The sequence below is a fragment of the Nicotiana sylvestris genome, chromosome 10, assembly GCF_000393655.2.
Source record: "Nicotiana sylvestris chromosome 10, ASM39365v2, whole genome shotgun sequence".
NCBI classification, from domain to species: Eukaryota; Viridiplantae; Streptophyta; class Magnoliopsida; order Solanales; family Solanaceae; genus Nicotiana; species Nicotiana sylvestris.
This window is the reverse complement of record NC_091066.1, coordinates 123,864,131-123,880,016: the sequence shown is the minus strand read 5'-3', so window position 1 is coordinate 123,880,016 and position 15,886 is coordinate 123,864,131.

The following is a 15,886-nucleotide window of genomic DNA, read 5'->3' as shown; positions in this document are numbered from 1 at the left end:
CCATTGAGGCATGAAATACGTTATTTATGTTTTTCCTCTCTCTTAGATAGTTGGACATACCTATTTTTAATGTGATTGTCGTTACTATATTCATGAATATATAGCGCGAATACATGGGCATACATCTAGACAGCCTTGATTTTAGGCGCTTTTTACTGCTGTATTCATGAATACAGCAGTATGAATACATATAAATACATGCGCGTACATCTGGACTGTCATGATTTTTACGCACTTTTTGATGTAGCAGCGCGAATATAGCGAATACACTACCGTAACAACTGAATAATAGTTATAAGAAGTAATTATGTATATGGTAACTATAGGAAGTTAATAACCACTAAACAATAGTGGTTTCTGAAAATTACTCATAAATATAATTCACTAATTTGAGTCAATTCATCGTGTTTTCACTTGAGACTTCAAGGTGCATAGCTGACCATAAAGAATTACTTATGACCGAAGCATTAAGACCATATTTTTATCATTCATTATTTTCTTGAAAATCTTGAAAAAGTGCACACCACAGTTTTTCAACTTGTATTGACAATTTAGTAGGATATTGCAATAACAAGAAAGACTGCCCCAAAGTTTCAAGTCAACAAAAACAAGGCTAAACTGGGCAACTTGTATGAATGGGACTTGACTCTTGAGCAAACTTAAAAGGACTCAAGACAGATTCTCCTCTTTAGTTGCTTATTCTGAAAAAAATATTATCTATATTATGCTTTCTCAAGTATTTTAATTTGGTTTGTCAAAATTTATTATTTAGTTTTAAAAAATATAAATTTATTTTCAAAAGACAAATAAAATATCAGTGTTTGAAGTTTGACATAAAATTATATTATTTACTTCTTATATTCTTAATCCATGGTAACAACTTATCCTTAGTTATCACAATTGACAACAGATTAAAATAGGGATATTATCACTTTTAGCCTGCGCTAGAAACTATTTACATCTAGTAGTCGAAAAAGTATATAAAATTTGTATAATTTTTTGTATATAACATACAAAAATATACAAATTTTATATATTTTTTGGCTATTATTTTTACAGCGGCTATATAATTTTATTTTTTCATTAAAATACGAGAAACTTTCAGAAACCACTATGTTTTAGTGGTTATTAGCTAGTTGTACCTACCATTTACTATGTTATTTCTTATAGCTATGTTTTAAGTTTTTTTAGAGTATATTCGGTGTATTTAAGCTACTGTATTCATGAAATACAGTAGCATTTTTAGGCGTGAAACAGAGGATTACAACTAGACAGATTTTTGTATTTGAGTATATTCGACTGTATTCATGACGTGAAACATAAGATTACAGTTGGACAGATTATTGTATTCGACTGTATTCACGGCGTAAAACAGGGGATTGCACTTTTTTTAAACGGAAAGTGAATCAATTAACATAATAGACTCCTAATATAACTCAACAAACTCAATTATACCACACAAATTTTGTATTTTCAGTTATAAAAAAGATTCTCAACCGAAAAATACCCCAAAAACATAGCAATCTTCAGAGAAATTATATAATACATCTGAATACATAAAGTATATTAATTAAAAAAAACATATGAATGCATTCATGGCATATAGCGAGATAGTGAATACAATGAAATACATAGATACAATGAGATATATTGAAATACAATGGAAAAAAAGACAGTGAATACAATGAAACATATGGAATACAGCGAGATACATTGAAATACAATGGAAAAAAGACAATGAATACAATGAAATACATGAAAATACAGCATGATACATTGAAATACATTAACAGAAAATTCAAGTTGCTCAGCCCCAAACTCCATCGTCTTTGTTCAAGAACAAACCCTAATTTTCGACGAATCCGCCGTTGAGCGTCAGAAGTGGAGTGTCGCCGTCGAGCATGATAATCTTTATAGAGCTTCGCCTAAACCAGCTAGATTGAGGATTCGAAAGCAGAGAAAGATAGGTTTGTTCATGCGTCTCCGCCGGCGGGAGCTGTTACGTCGCCGGCTAGAAGCACAGATTTTCTGTTTGGTTCCGAGAAGGGAATGGTAGAAAGAGAGGCAGCGTATTTTATGAGAGAAAAGGCAGCGTACTTTATGGCTTAAGGGTTGTCACGCCTCCTTTTTGCGCGCCCGGCCCCGAAGGATAAATGCGTGAGGGGAGTTTTTCCAATTTAAGTGACAATATTCGAAATGGGATTATTTATTTAATTCAGAGTCGCCACTTGGGAAATGTTTGGCTTTTGGTGTCCCAAGTCACCGGTTTATCTTGAATCCCAAATCGAGGAAATTTTCGACTTTTCCAAATGAAGTCTGCGAACCAGAAATTCTAAGTAAGGAATTCTGTTGACCCGAGGGAAGGTGTTAAGCACCCTCGAATCCCGTGGTTCTAGCACGGTCGCTTAAATTGTTATAATGGCTAAATATCTGATTTAAATACATGTTATGACTTACGTGCTTTTATTAAGTTTAAACCGCTTTTATTATTATCATTTATTTTTATAGAATTGCAACGTCGTGAAAATGTATCTCGAACCACGTCACAATCAATGCACCCGTAGTTGTTAACACATTTCGACTCCGTTGAGATTTGAATTTGGGTCACATAAATGCGCACCCGAATTTAAGAATGTAATTTAATTAAGTCGCGCCTAAAAAGTCTAACGCGTTATTATCTTTGGGGAAGGCAGTGGAATTCACTAAACAGTCCATCCCAAATTCTAAGTATTTATTATGATCAATTATTGAGGGCCCCGGCGATTTGTGATTTATTTGGCGAGGCTCGTCTCATTTTTATTTTAAAGGATAAACCTATAGTGACTATATTTTCTATTAAGTTCGTCTCTAAAATAAAAGAAAATCTCTTAATTATTTACATGCTGAAAACGTAACTTATTAGTTATTAGTTTACGGCTAATGCGATTGGAAAATTGCGATCGAGTTTGTACAAAGAAAAACTGCTTTCATTTTTATATTCTATTATTTACTAATGCTGGAACATGAGAGGGATACACAATAATATCAAAGCCGATTAACTATTCTTCAAGTAATTTAAACTAGCATTATTAGATGAAGAAATCATACATATGCAGCCTCATTACTCATTAATTAATCGACTACATTTTTATACAAAGAGAGGAAAATTAATATTCAAACACAGATCCAAACAAAAGAATTCAACAGGAACAGGAGCCTGATTAATATTTCATTTTTTCGCTTCAAGCCAAGAGTGTACAAATGTGTACCTGGAAACAGCAGTACAAGAACAAAAGAAGTAGGAGTCAGCAACAGTAATAACGCGGCAACAGCAGGTTCAGCAACACCGCAAAACCAGTAACAACCAGTAGAATAACCCAGTAACAGATTGAAAACTCAGCAGTGCAAAAGTACAATCGCAGTCAAAGCAGAAGAGAGAAAAGATACGAGATGCAGTAGTTTCTGACTTTTGAATAACACTCGAAGAAAAGCAAACAGAATTGTTCGAGTGAAAGTTCAAATTGTCTTTCTCTTTTACTATCACAAACTCTCTCAAGTATAAAAGTATGTCAACTCTCAAGTGTAAAAGAATCTGTCAACTCTCTCTAAAAATCCTCTCAATAATATTCAACTCTTTTTCTCTCCCCCAAAAATCCTTCTTAAAACTCTCTAGTCTTCTCCTCAATGTCAAGAAATGACTCTATATTTATAGCAAGACTTTGCCTTGAATTCCTAAACCCAAATTATTCCCCCAATGGCATGCTTTGTCCCACTATCAAATGTCTTCTTTATTTTAAAACTTTGTCCCCCATGCCTACATTAAATAAATGTCACATTACCAACCCATTACAATATGTTCCCCATGCCTACATTAAACAAGTGCAAGATTCCTCCCCATTATGTTTTGTCTTGTCCCCCATTATATTAAACAAGTACATCAAAAACCCCACCCCATTATATTTGTCCCCCATGCTTAACATAAAGAATCAAAATAATGTTCAATTACCAAACTACCCCTCCGACCTTATTGCAATTATAAATCTACCCCTGAATGCAATGCAATTTACCAAATTACCCCCATCAGCTCTAAACACTCAATTAATCATAACTTGACCAAAATATAGTCAAGATGACCAATTTCTCAACAATCTTCAACAACAATTATATGAACACGATGAACAACAACAACTCAAAATCAATGGAATGAATTAACCATATCGGGAACCAATCCTGGTTAATTTAGACCATGAATGTATGAGCAAGAACACAACAATACAAACAACAAAATACTAAATTAACAAATCAAAGACAAATATAAACTCACATTAAATCACTGGATTTAATCATGAACTTCAAACAAAGATGAACATGAATTAAATCTATTTTTCAAACAACAAAACATGACGGATTCACATGACTCAAACAACATTAATATTTTCTGGAAAATACATAACAACATGAAACAAATTGAAGAAATAATCAATTAATTTTCAATTTGAATCTAGAAAACATTAAACTAACAAATATTCACTTAAACAATAATACAAACATGAAATAAACATGAAAAATAACTAATTAACTTCCATTTGAAATCTGAAAATTAATTCAACTAAAACACATGAACATGAACAAAACCAAAAATCAAATATTTACCGATTTTACATGAACAAAACAAACATTTGCCGATTTTAGATTCGAAAATATCAAAACAAAATACGGACAAAATAAAACTCAAAAATCTACTAACCGGACTGACATGAAATATGTATGGACTGACTCGACGAACTTTGACCAAAGTTCGACCACACGACGATGAACGAACTTAAGAAGCTATATCGGCAGTTGACAACTGAATCCACGCCGAAGCTATATCGGTAGTTGGCGCGGCAGAAGTGAAGCAGCAAAGGCAGCTGTGGACGACGTCCATGGCGGAACGGGCAGCAGTCATGAGGGCTAGTGGTTGACGCCGCATCAATGGAGGTTCGTTCAGTTGTTCGCGCGAAGGCGAAGCAGTCTCGACCAAACGAAGCAGTCTCGGCATGAAATATCTAAACATTTGCTCAAGCTGAAGAAGATGAAGTGAAAGCAGCAGCACGGCAGCAACCAACGGCGAAGAACACCGCAGCAGCAGCCCGCTACACGTTTGGAACGGGAAGACGCAGCAGTAGCTGCTGAAATAGTGGCGTTTGGCGGAGGAGTAGCAGCGATGAGCTCCGATGAAGCTGGAACGAGGTCGGGGGCAGCTGGGTCTGTTTGGACGTGATGGTGGTTGACGACGATGACGCAGCAGTGGTGACCATGGACGTCGAGCTCAAGCTTGAGCTCGGCGGAGACGCAGCAGTCGCGGGGTTTACTTGGACGCGAGGGAGGTGGAGCTTGTGTGTGCGTGTGTTGTCGATAGGGAGGCAGCCATGGGAGCTGCTCGTGTGGAAGGGTAGGTAGCCATGGATGGCTTGGGGTGTTTTGTGTTTTTGGAGAAGAAGAAACCAAAAATGGGGGCGGATGGTTTAGGTCTCTTTTTTAGGGTTTTTTTGTTCTTTTTTTTTCTTTTGTTTTGTGTCTTTGAAATGCAAGATAGGGGTATTGGGTTATGGATTGGGTTAATGGGGTGGACCGGGTCGACCCATGTGGAGATGGACTGGGTCATGGAGAAGGTTGGACAAATGTTTGGGCCTGGGGTTGAAAATTGAAGAAGTGGCCCAATCCGATTTTTATTTGTATTTTTGTTATCTTTTTTTCTTTTATTTTCAAAAGATGCCTATTTTTGTAATTTTTAATTTTTGTAAAACTAATTTAATTACTAACAATTGTAGAATGAAATCCTACATGCAAAATGCGACATATTTTTATATTTTTTATTAATTTAACAAATAAGCAAACACAGACAAATACAAATAATTATCCAAAAATATCACAAAAATACTCAAAATTGCACACCAAGGAAAATCATTTTATTTTGCATTTTCTGGGAGTATTTCTCATATAGGGCAAAAATCACGTGCTTACAGCTGCCCCTCTTTGCCCGAAGACACGAAGGGTTTTCGCGCAAAGATAAAGTGAGCGATTTTTGCCTATCCGAGTACTCCGTGTGAAGCATTTTTTTTTTGAAAAAGATTTAACCGAACCTCTGCTTCAAAGGTTTCCTACATATCCCTGGCTAAAGGGGAATCAGGTTAATGTAGTTCGGGAAACTTTGGGTAGCTGGGACTACCATGGGATTGCAATGCTTGTTGTTACTGCTGTTGCTGTTGTCACCGCTGCTTTACTGACCGCCTTATTACAACCAAAGAAAAATTGAAACTGAACTAAACACTTATATGCATGTCAACTGCTAGTTACAAGATTCCTATCTATGATTCTTTTGCGACTTGATCTTGGGTCTTAGCTGATTCTGCTTGTAGACTCCGATCTGAATCTTGATGCTTGCAAGTTGTAGGCGCCTATTTATTTCTGCGATACTGAATATGACGGGGTAGGTAGAACTCGGGACCTTGATCAAATCTAGGAGCGATCCGCCTTCCATTTTCTCCGGTGTCTAGGGACATCTTTTTTCTTCTTCTTCTTAGATTCTGAGTTGAGACTCATCTTGTGGGTTGTTTCGATCCGTGTGGCTCGAGGTTAGACCTGCGGGAAAAACAAATGAACGAAATTTTCTGCCCTAGTTTCACTAAGAAAATTTCGTGAATTATTCGCCAGGAAGTTCATAAAATTGTTGAAAGAGGATATGCATGCTCAGTTCAGGGTTGAAGCCCTAATATCGACTAGCTGGGGAAAGGTTCAGTTTAGAGTTGAAACTCTAATACTGACCAACTGGGGAAAAGTTCAGTTTAGGGTTTAAAACCCTAATGCTGACCAAAGGAAAAATTCAGTTTAGGGTTTAAAACCCTAATGCTAACTAAAGGAAAAGTTCAGTTTAGGGTTTAAAACCCTAATGCTGATTAAAGGAAAAAGTTCAGTTTAGGGTTTAAAACCCTAATGCTGACTGAAAGGGAAAGGTTCAGTTTAGGGTTTAAAACCCTAATGCTGACTGCATGGAAAAGTTCAGTTTAGGGTTTAAAACCCTAATGTTAGCTGAATGAAAAAAGTTCAGTTTAAGGTTTAAAACCCTAATGCTGGCTGAATGGATAAAATTCAGTTTAGGGTTTAAAACCCTAATGCTGACTAAAGGAAAAATTCAGTTTAGGGTTTAAAACCCTAATGTTGACTGCATGGAAAAGCTCAGTTTAGGGTTTAAAACCCTAATGCTGGCTGAATGGAAAAAGTTCAGTTTAGGGTTTAAAACCCTTAATGCTGACTAAAGGAAAAATTCAGTTTAGGGTTTAAAACCCTAATGCTGATTGCATGGAAAAGCTCAGTTTAAGGTTTAAAACCCTAATGCTGGCTGAATGGAAAAAAGTTCAGTTTAGGGTTTAAAACCCTAATGCTGACTAAAGGAAAAATTCAGTTTAGGGTTTAAAACCCTAATGCTGATTGAATAGAAAAGCTCAGTTTAGGGTTTAAAACCTTAATACTGGCTGAAAAGAAAAAAGTTCAGTTTAGGGTTTAAAACCCTAATGCTGACTAAAGGAAAAATTCAGTTCAGGGTTTAAAACCCTAATGCTGATTGCATGGAAAAGCTCAGTTTAGGGTTTAAAACCCTAATGCTGGCTGAAAGGAAAGAGTTCAGTTTAGGGTTTAAAACCCTAATGCTGATTAAAGGAAAAAGGTCAGTTTAGGGTTTAAAACCCTAATGCTGACTGCATGGAAAAGCTCAGTTTAGGGTTTAAAACCCTAATGCTGGCTGAAAGGAAAAAAGTTCAGTTTAGGGTTTAAAACCCTAATGCTGACTAAAGGAAAAATTCAGTTTAGGGTTTAAAACCCTAATGCTGATTGCATGGAAAAGCTCAGTTTAGGGTTTAAAACCCTAATGCTGACTAAAGGAAAAATTCAGTTTATGGTTTAAAACCCTAATGCTGATTGCATGGAAAAGCTCAGTTTAGGGTTTAAAACCCTAATGCTGGCTGAATGGAAAAAAGTTCAGTTTAGGGTTTAAAACCCTAATGCTGACTAAAGGAAAAATTCAGTTTAGGGTTTAAAACCCTAATGCTGACTGCATGGAAAAGCTCAGTTTAGGGTTTAAAACCCTAATGCTGGCTGAAAGGAAAAAAGTTCAGTTTAGGGTTTAAAACCCTAATGCTGACTAAAGGAAAAATTCAGTTTAGGGTTTAAAACCCTAATGCTGATTGCATGGAAAAGCTCAGTTTAGGGTTTAAAACCCTAATGCTGGCTGAATGGAAAAAAGTTCAGTTTAGGGTTTAAAACCCTAATGCTGATTAAAGGAAAAGGGTCAGTTTAGGGTTTAAAACCCTAATGCTGACTGCATGGAAAAGCTCAGTTTAGGGTTTAAAACCCTAATGCTGGCTGAATGGAAAAAAGTTCAGTTTAGGGTTTAAAACCCTAATGCTGACTAAAGGAAAAATTCAGTTTAGGGTTTAAAACCCTAATGCTGATTGCATGGAAAAGCTTAGTTTAGGGTTTAAAACCCTAATGCTGGCTGAATGGAAAAAAGTTCAGTTTAGGGTTTAAAACCCTAATGCTGACTAAAGGAAAAATTCAGTTTAGGGTTTAAAACCCTAATGCTGACTGCATGGAAAAGCTCAGTTTAGGGTTTAAAACCCTAATGCTGGCTGAAAGGAAAAAAGTTCAGTTTAGGGTTTAAAACCCTAATGCTGACTAAAGGAAAAATTCAGTTTAGGGTTTAAAACCCTAATGCTGATTGCATGGAAAAGCTCAGTTTAGGGTTTAAAACCCTAATGTTGGCTGAATGGAAAAAGTTCAGTTTAGGGTTTAAAACCCTAATACTGACTAAAGGGAAAATTCAGTTTAGAGTTTAAAACCCTAATGCTGATTGCATGGAAAAGCTCAGTTTAAGGTTTAAAACCCTAATGCTGGCTGAATGGAAAAAAGTTCAGTTTAGGGTTTAAAACCCTAATGCTGACTAAAGGAAAAGTTCAGTTTAGGGTTTAGAACCCTAATGCTGACTGAAGGGAAAATTCAGTTTAGGGTTTAAAACCCTAATGCTGATTGCATGGAAAAGCTCAGTTTAGGGTTTAAAACCTTAATGCTGGCTGAATGGAAAAAAGTTCAGTTTAGGGTTTAAAACCCTAATGCTGACTAAAGGAAAAATTCAGTTTAGGGTTTAAAACCCTAATGCTGATTGCATGGAAAAGCTCAGTTTAGGGTTTAAAACCCTAATGCTGATTGCATGGAAAAGCTCGAGAATACTAAGCGACCTCTTTTTTTGAATTTTCTTGTTTTAGTAGAAGATAAAAGGGAGTTTCGTGGAAACTTACCTTTCGAGTGAATTCCTTATTGCCAAAATATTTCTTGTACCCATGTACCTTCTTCTTTGGGCGACACCTGCTTCTTGCACGGTTGTCTTGGATTATACCTGTTTCAACTTTTCAGACAAAGAACAATTGTTAGTTCGGAAATGACGGTCGGTTTGGTGACCTTGATCGTTCCCGGTTGCTTTGTTGCGTCTTCATTTCTGTTGTGAAGTCCCGCCATTGATTTGATTCATATGCCGAAACCCTTTAGACCGCTCAGGCTTGTATTTCCAGATTCTGTGATGATTTGCCTCGTAAGGCTCTTTTTTCTTTTCTCTCTTTTTTTTGTGTCCCGTTTTGCTTGGAGGTTCTCAACGGGGATTTTATTGGAGGTATTTTGTGGGGATTTGTACAAAGGAAACCCTATGGGGGAATATTTACAAAGTGGATTCTTTGTGTGGATTTTTGTACAATGGGGCATGCTGGGGATTTGTTTCGAAGCGGGCTTTCTAGGCTTGGTTGGGGTAAGCTTGTTGGGGAATTTTTACAAAGGGACTCGCTGGGGATGTGCTGGGGAAATTCCAACGGGGATTTTTTTTTTTTTTTTTTATATATATATTGGGGAGACTTTGTGGGGGATTGTACAAAGGGAGACTCTGTGGGGATTCGTCCGAAGGCGGACTTGCTGGGGGAAATTTCTCTTTTTCTCTTTACTTTGAACGCCATCAAACATCATGATTCATCAGGCTTGGACAAACGTACCAACGAAACGAGGCGTTTTCCTTCATGAAACGAAATTCCGTGCGACCAAACCTACCACCTGTCCTTTCCGGTACATCTAGAACTTGGGCTTAAACATAAAAGAGATTCGAAGAAAAACAAAGAAAGGATAAAACGAATTTCAGAAAAGGAGTGCCCCCTTCGGGACGAGAAAGACTTATCTGAGGAAGATAATGCTGACTTTAAATGACATGACATGCTTTTTGGACTGGACGCCTGACTTTCCATGAGCTTGCGTTTCCCTCAACCAGAACGGATCTGTGATTCCAAACCTGGTGGAACTTTGTCGAAACCTCCTTGGGTGGGGTCACTCTTTCGGCCAACAGCGCCCTTTGCGGGTTTTTGCCGGCTGACCTCTCTCATTTCTCTTCCTGTCATCGCTTGATAGCACTCTTTGTGAGTTTTTACTAAACAAGCTCTCTCATTTTGGTTTCTCTACTCCCGTCGCCTCGTGGTGCCCGAAGGTTTTCACCGACGAGACTCTCTCATTTTATCTCTCTCAATTCAGAGTGTGCCGGTCTCCATTTGTGACGCTTATTGGTTTCCCACTATCTTTGGTAATTGATCTGAAGGCTTGTGCTTGGTAAAGAGAGGTAGATGATACTAACTTCTAAACTGCTCGACGTGCCCCGGTTTCAATTTCAGGGTGAATGGGATTTTATTGTTGGTGTGACTGAACCTCAGGGAGAGGCTGCCTACGTATCCTTTCGGAATCAAGTCAAACGTAGTTCAGGCCTCAATCAATTGTTGGTTTTTTTTTTCTTTCTTTTTTTTTCGGAGCATTAGAGATTTCTTTTTTTGATCCTCAAACCTAACTGCATTGGCTAGTCGTGTGGGACTTAACCTTTCCAACTTTATTTTGCCTTTGTAGGCCTTTCTTTTCTGTCTTCTTTCTTCCAATTTCAATTTTAGAGCATTTGGGGGTACCTTGGTTTCTTCGACTTTGCTGAGGCGATTAGCCATGTGAAACTCAACCCTTTCAACTTCAATTGCCTTTATAGGTGCTTTAATTTGATTTTCTCCTTCCAAGAGTTTTGATTCCTGAGCATCGGCCGCCATGGCCAGTCGAGGTCGACTTGATGCACCTGCTGAGGCTGGGTGCCTTTTGCACATTAGCGTGTATCAAACGAAAGCCCTGTAAATCAGTCTTGCCAATCTTTCTTTGTCTTGGTTTTGGAACAGTGTTAGACCAAAAGGGATTCAAAGAGAAACAAATAATTGAATGGAGAAAGAGTTTAAAAACTAGAAGTGTCCCTTTCGGGCAAAGGAGAGAAGGACTTATCTGGAGTACATGCGGACTTCAATGAACATGACATGCCTTTTGGACTGGATGCATGATCTGTGTAAACCGTCCGACTCTCAAAAATTCATCACAACTTTGCCTTGAATACCGAGGAACCTTGCCAGGACTCTATTGATGCTGATGGCTGTGAGGATCTTGTTTTTGATCACGGGCGCCCTTTGTGGGTTTTCACGAGCTGGCATTTTTCATTTTATTTCTTAACATCTCCTTATAGTGCTCGTGTGGGTTTGCATTAACAAGACTTCTCATTTTGATTTTCTCTGCTTACCGTCGCCTTACAGTGCCCGTGTGGGTTTTCACCAATAAGACTCTCTCATTTTATTCTTCTCATTTTGTTGTATCAGACCCAAATAAATCCATCCTCCCATTTTGAACCGCTTTGCCGATTGATTAGAAGGACTTGAACAAGGTTTGGGGTGAAAAGAATTTGGATTGAACTACAACTTTGGAACCTTTTGGGCGGGATTATTGCTGAATCGTTATAACTTCTGCCCCAGTTTCACTTTTGGGGGACTTCTTGGATTTTTGTTTTGGTGTGACTGAACCCCAAGGAGAGGTTGCCTACGTATCCTTTCGGAATCAAGTCAAACGTAGTTCAGGCTCTTTTATTTTTTTGCGCTCTTTTTTTTTCCTGACTTGCTTTTTTGTATATATATTTTCTTATTTTTCCAATTCTTTGTTCTTCTTTTTTTCATTTTTCTTTTTCATTTCAATTTTTTTTCATTTTATTTTCAATAATATTTTTTGGTTCCAAAGAGGGTAATCAAAGAAGAGTAACCAGCTCAAATGGGTTTTGCAAAGGGTTGATAGTGTTTGGGTAGCGAGAATGAAAGCCTTCGTCATCTCAACCGGAAAAGATTTTATTATATAAAGGATCCAACATAGTACATTTTGACTGCATTTGCATTGACAGTTATTTCAAGGACATTTCCTTCGATGTGTCCCAAGTACAACGCACTCTTTCTGGCAGTACTCTTGTTGTAATGTATGGACCTTTCCAATTCGGGAATCAATTTTCCTTCAGTTGTTCCAACTCTTTGTCTTGTTTCCTTAAGTTATTCTTCATGGTGACCCAATTCTTGATTCATTATTTCGAGGTCTGACAGAGTTTTAAGATCCGGGCATGAAGTCCGCAAGCATGTCATATTATTGAAATCTGCATTTAACATAACTAAAAGAGAATGAGAAAATTGACAAGATTTAAGAAAAGAGACATTCCGGGAAAATGAAATATTTGATTTTCTTTTTTTGATTTTTTTTGATTTTTTTTTGATGATATTTTTTTTTGTTTTTATTTTTTGAAGATAGAAGGGTTTACATTGGAAAGTAAGACAATAAAGTAAAACATCTGGATCACACCCTGAGACAATCCAGATGCAGAAAGGATAGCAAGACTGGCTACCGAGACTCCCATCTGATGGGGAACTTTCAAGCTTGACAATCGTTTTTTGGCTTTTCTTCTGTCTCGGCAATGGCTGCAATAGCCTTCAGTGCTGGATAAAATTCCTCAGCTTCACATATCATTCCATCTATTGGCCCATTTGTGAGAGTAGGCAGGGGAATGTTCATCATATTAGGAACCTTTTCGTCCCGATGAACGATTCTTTCAGCTTCAATCAAGTCCTCAACTGCTATTTTGAGGGTCTAATGACCAACAGTCCTTTGTATCGTGCCCCACTGCTCCAGAGTGGTATTCACATCTAGTATCAGCTCGATGCGGGGAGGGGGGACTCGGTGTTTGGCCGATTTGGGGCCACTGGCTGCAGCAGACTTCGCCTGACTAGCTTTTGGAACAAGCCTGAGTATGATTCACCAATAGAGGTGAACTGATTCCTTTTGAAAGACTCTCTTGGGTGAGGATTGTACTGATGAACATTTGATTGGGGGATTATATGGAGCTTGGTAAGGATGGGCGTTTCTGGGAGGTGGAGCTCAGTTTTGTGTATAATGTTGTGGCCGCGTGCAGGGTTGCTCATCACTGCATACCAACAAAACCAATCACCTGAACAGAACCTGGCTAATTTACTCACACACACAACCTTGTTAGTTTTGAAGCATTTAACATATAGGAAATCGCACGATGGGATGCAATGCACCTAAACAGTTAAACGCTTTTACCATGTGTTTGAACGGGTTGCATGCTTCATCCCGATCCTAAACTAGCCCTCTTCACTATGTACCTCTTTTCTTTTATTCTTGCCTCTCTTTAGTCACTCTTGATCTTGTTTTGCCGCTCTTTTATTTTTTTTTTGCACTCTTTTTTTCTTTTTCTTTTTTTTTTCTATTTTCTTTTTCACTCGATTTTCTTTTTCCTTTTCTTTCAGTTTGTTTTTTTTTTCTCAATTTATATTATAGCTATGATCGAATCCGATGGAGATTGCCTACGTATCATGACCCCGCATGAATCAGATCTTGCGTAGTTCGGGCCAAATGAAAGGTAAAAGATGAAACATTTTTTTTCTTCATAATAAAAATTGGGTTTCAACACTCACAAAATGCAACCGAACGGTTATTTTTTGCAAACGTGGCCCCTTCCAAATTTCACATGAATTTTGAGGCCGGGGATGATCATTTTACAAACTTGTCAGTTCTTTTATGAAAATAACATTTCGACAACTGAAAGATACTCTAAGGCTACTTCGGCAAGAACGGTTTAAGACGTGACCGAAGCTGGCTCGGCTTATTATGACAAAATTCAAACGGTATTCACCCGACCGCTGACTCTTTGTTTTTTTTGAAACCCAAAGAGAGGCAGCGTATTTTATGAGAGAAAGGGCAGCGTACTTTATGGCTTAAGGGTTGTCACACCTCCTTTTTGCGCGCCCGGCCCCGAAGGATAAATGCGTGAGGGAAGTTTTTCCAATTTAAGTGACAATATTCGAAATGGGATTATTTATTTAATTCAGAGTCGCCACTTGGGAAAGGTTTGGATTTTGGTGTCCCAAGTCACCGGTTTATCTTGAATCCCAAATCGAGGAAATTTTCGACTTTTCCAAATGAAGTCTGCGAACCAGAAATTCTAAGTAAGGAATTCTGTTGACCCGAGGGAAGGTGTTAGGCACCCTCGAATCCCGTGGTTCTAGCACGGTCGCTTAAATTGTTATAATGGCTAAATATCTAATTTAAATACATGTTATGACTTACGTGCTTTTATTAAGTTTAAACCGCTTTTATTATTATCATTTATTTTTATAGAATTGCAACGTTGTGAAAATGCATCTCGAACCACGTCACAATCAATGCACCCGTAGTTGTTAACACATTTCGACTCCGTTGAGATTTGAATTTGGGTCACATAAATGCGCACCCGAATTTAAGAATGTAATTTAATTAAATCGCGCCTAAAAAGTCTAACGCGTTATTATCTTTGGGGAAGGCAGTGGAATTCACTAAACAGTCCATCCCAAATTCTAAGTATTTATTATGATCAATTATTGAGGGCCCCGGCGATTTGTGATTTATTTGGCGAGGCTCGTCTCATTTTTATTTTAAAGGATAAACCTATAGTGACTATATTTTCTATTAAGTTCGTCTCTAAAAATAAAAGAAAATCTCTTAATTATTTACATGCTGAAAACGTAACCTATTAGTTATTAGTTTACGGCTAATGCGATTGGAAAATTGCGATCGAGTTTGTACAAAGAAAAACTGCTTTCATTTTTATACTCTATTATTTACTAATGCTGGAACATGAGAGGGATACACAATAATATCAAAGCCGATTAACTATTCTTCAAGTAATTTAAACTAGCATTATTAGATGAAGAAATCATACATATGCAGCCTCATTACTCATTAATTAATCGACTACATTTTTATACAAAGAGAGGAAAATTAATATTCAAACACAGATCCAAACAAAAGAATTCAACAGGAACAGGAGCCTGATTAATATTTTATTTTTTCGCTTCAAGCCAAGAGTGTACAAATGTGTACCTGGAAACAGCAGTACAAGAACAAAAGAAGTAGGAGTCAGCAACAGTAATAACGCGGCAACAGCAGGTTCAGCAACACCGCAAAACCAGTAACAACTAGTAGAATAACCCAGTAACAGATTGAAAACTCAGCAGTGCAAAAGTACAATCGCAGTCAAAGCAGAAGAGAGAAAAGATACGAGATGCAGTAGTTTCTGACTTTTGAATAACACTCGAAGAAAAGCAAACAGAATTGTTCGAGTGAAAGTTCAAATTGTCTTTCTCTTTTACTATCACAAACTCTCTCAAGTATAAAAGTATGTCAACTCTCAAGTGTAAAAAGAATCTGTCAACTCTCTCTAAAAATCCTCTCAATAATATTCAACTCCTTTTCTCTCCCCCCAAAATCCCTTCAAAATTCTCAAGTCCCCTCCCCGAATGTCAAGAAATGACTCTATATTTATAGCAAGACTTTGCCTTGAATTCCTAAACCCAAATTATTCCCCCAATGGCATGCTTTGTCCCACTATCAAATGTCTTCTTTATTTTAAAACTTTGTCCCCCATGCCTACATTAAATAAATGTCACATTACCAACCCATT